This window comes from Capsicum annuum, unplaced genomic scaffold (genome assembly GCF_002878395.1).
Source record: "Capsicum annuum cultivar UCD-10X-F1 unplaced genomic scaffold, UCD10Xv1.1 ctg46373, whole genome shotgun sequence".
In the NCBI taxonomy this organism is placed as follows: domain Eukaryota; kingdom Viridiplantae; phylum Streptophyta; class Magnoliopsida; order Solanales; family Solanaceae; genus Capsicum; species Capsicum annuum.
In genome coordinates this window covers 810-4176 of record NW_025853938.1, presented here as the reverse complement: position 1 = coordinate 4176, position 3367 = coordinate 810, and the positions used below count along the sequence as shown (strand labels likewise).

Here is a 3367-nt window from a genome sequence, read left to right as displayed (position 1 = left end):
ATACTTACGAACATTTTTTAGCATACTAGATGAGTTTCTCATATGATTGGAAGCTCCAGAATCAGCTATCCAAAAATTAGATGCCAGATCATTACCTTATAGCCCTAAAGCTGAAAAAGCCGACATGATCATTTGTATTACCATTTTAGGAGTAAGAACTTGTCCCGAAGATGAGTTCTCGGTAGTGAAACAATTTGTCCCAGCTTGAAAAGCATTAACCTTACAGCTTTGAGGCTGTGTGGGGCACTCTATGATAATGTGTCCTTGTTGTTTGCAATAATTACAAAACTTCTTACCACAATTGCTAGCAATTTAACCAGACCCCTTGCAACTGTAGCATTGAGTTTTATTCATATCCCTACCCTTTCCTTTACCTTGTGTAGAAAATGCAACAACAATATCGTTAACTTTCTCGAAAGCATTTTATGTGACAAAAAGCTGCTCTTCATGAAGTAATTCCCTAAAACAAATATCCAAGGAGGGAGATGGGTCACGATTAATAAAATAGAAGCGAACACTCTCAAACTCAGAGCGTAACTTCATCAAAAATTGATCTCACTTGCTTTGCTCATGAACTTGTTGAATTACAGAGAGAGATTCGGCAGGTATTTGGCATAAACTATATCTATAAATTTAACCCATAAATTCTGAAATCCAAAAAAATAATCTTGAATAGAAAGACCTCCTTTAGAATAATTAGCAATTTCATACTCTAAGTGAAAGCGTTGGGCACTATTATTTTGGTTGCAAACCTCTTGTAAATAATCCCACATAGCTTTAGCTGTCTTGTAAGGCCTGAGATTAAGAACAATAAGAGGGTCAATTGACCCTAAAATCCATGTCATCACCTGAGGATCTTTAATCTTCCATTCACCTAACTTTGTAGGATCAGTAGGAACAGGATCGGCTCCATCTATATGGTCCCACAGTTCTTTCCCAATGACAAATATCTGAAACTAAAACTCCCATGACAAAAAATTCTTTCTAGTGAAACGAACACTGAATGATTCAAACTGCTATGAAGTCATATTTATGAAAACTAGAAACACTAACTCTAAAAGAATAACCAAAATGACCAAGATCAAAGTCCAAGGTTTTAATTGCCAAGGAACAATCAACAAAAACCGAAATTTTCCAAAAAGACTGAAAGGAACCATAAATGAACTCTATGATATAAGACAGCCAAGAGAAGGCTCTAATACCATGTCAATTTTCTACTGAATGCCCCTCAATATTGAGAGTCTTGCCATTAAATAGAAAATATTCAATGATTACATCCATAAAGATCCGTCTTCCTATCCCTAAAGATCAGCTTTTCTATCCCTCTAAATTCGCTATTCTATCCCACCAAATCTGCCTACTAAAGCCACTATTATTCTCTTTAATTACTAAAACAAATCTATGTAAGTACACTAATATACAACAATATATGATTACATTAATATATACAATATTTACATCATCATGCTAACATATATATATTTAACTGCATTTCAGTGTTCACTTTGTACTGTTTGATGTCTTTGTCAATGGGAATATCTGTTCAACTTGACAAGGAATTGCTTAAAAAGTTACCTTCCCTTGAAGGAAATACGACAGATAAAATCAAAAATCTTGGAGCTTCTCAGACACCATATATGGATGTTATATCAGGTGATATCCATAATACAAGCAAAGTAATCGAAGGCAAGTTTCTTGATTTCCTTGCACAGGTAGCAAGTAAATCAGAGAAAATCCAATGGGCAATTGGACTAATCTTGCCTACTAAACTAGATTGTGTCTCGAATAGAAATAATATATGTCTAGAGTGGCTGAATAAACAACCTCCAAGATTAGTTCTTTATGTATCTTTTGGAACAGCAACTTTATTTTCTGATAGAGAAATCAAGGAGCTCGCTATGGGATTAGAGCAGAGCAAGCAGAGCTTTTTATGGGTATTGAAAGATGCTGATAGATGTGATATCTTTACTGGAGAAGCCATAAAAATTGAGATGCCGGAAGGATTTGAGGAGAGAGTGGAAGGGATTGGATTAGTGGTCAGAGAATGGGCCCCACAACTAGAAATCTTGGCTTATTCGTCCACAGGCGAGTTCATGAGTTATTGCAAATGGAATTTTTTTATAGAGAGCATTACTATACCAGTGCCAATATCTTCTTGGCCTATGCATTTTGACCAACCAAAAAATGGTTTCTTGGTTATAGAAATGTTGAAAATAGGCCTGATTGTAAGAGAGTGGGAGAAACATTAGGAGCTAGTGAGTGTATCTACCATTGAGAATGTTGTTTGAAGGCTAATGGCATCAGAAGAAGGCGATGCAATTAGGAAAAGAGTAGAAAAATTAGGAGAATCCGTGAGGTGGTCCATAGAAAAAAGAGGTGTTTCTCGAATGGAGTTAGATTCTTTTATCGCGCATATCACAAGATAGACTGGCTTTTCACCAGAACTTTTCAAGTATCATGGTTACTTCTCATTTTCCTTCAAGTTAAACTTTCACTAGTCTGTTTCTTGGCTCAAACTAGTTTGTACTCCCTTAAGTTTCTTTGATTTTAATTTGATTCCAAGATCAAGCATAATTAGGTTAAGTCAAAGAAGAGTGTGATAACGTGTTAAGCTTCTGGCTTAAATAATGTTGTTACTATTTATGTGCATGATCATTTCAATGCACTCTCATATAGACACTTTATATTTGTTTTTTCTTGGCCTCAGTTCAAGTTGACCGGCCACCCCACATAAGCATATGTGAAAACACTTCCTAAGACTTCATTGATGGAGCTTAAGAAGAGGAGAGAGATCAAAATTATAACTATTTCAAAAATTTATGTGTTACTATCAGATTGTTGTGCCTTATATAGGCAACAAAATATCTAATAACTACCTTTCTTCTAGAACACTTTATTTGACAGCTCATTGCCACTCACTAATCATTGTCTAACAACCTCTAAAAAATTATATAGCTGACTCAGCAATATGCTACTAACTAGTTGAATGCCTACTCCTATCAGTATTACACATCAGTAGAACAGGTAATCGTGTATGTTCCAAAACACTCCCCCTCAAGCTGCAGGGTGCAGAACATTTAGCACACCAAGCTTACTAAGTAAATGGGTATGTTGAGAAAGACTTAGGCCCTTGGTAAGCAAATCAGAAAGTTGATCAGTAGACTGAACATGTAGAGCCTTAATCAATCCATCTTTGATTTTGTCCCTAATGAAATGACAGTCAATCTCAATGTGTTTGGTTCTCTCATAGAACACAGGGTTGTTGGCCAGTTGAATGGATGAATTACTGTCACTATAAACTAAAATGGGGAGGTTGATAGGGACCTTAAGTTCCTAAAATAATCCAACCAGCCAAGTGAGATACTCA

General features: G+C 35.8%; 1 pseudogene; it reads left to right on the top strand.

Annotated features, from left to right (window-relative positions):
* Positions 1 to 1466: 1466 nt before the first annotated feature.
* Positions 1467 to 2426, top strand: LOC124892353 (annotated as a pseudogene).
* Positions 2427 to 3367: the final 941 nt, after the last annotated feature.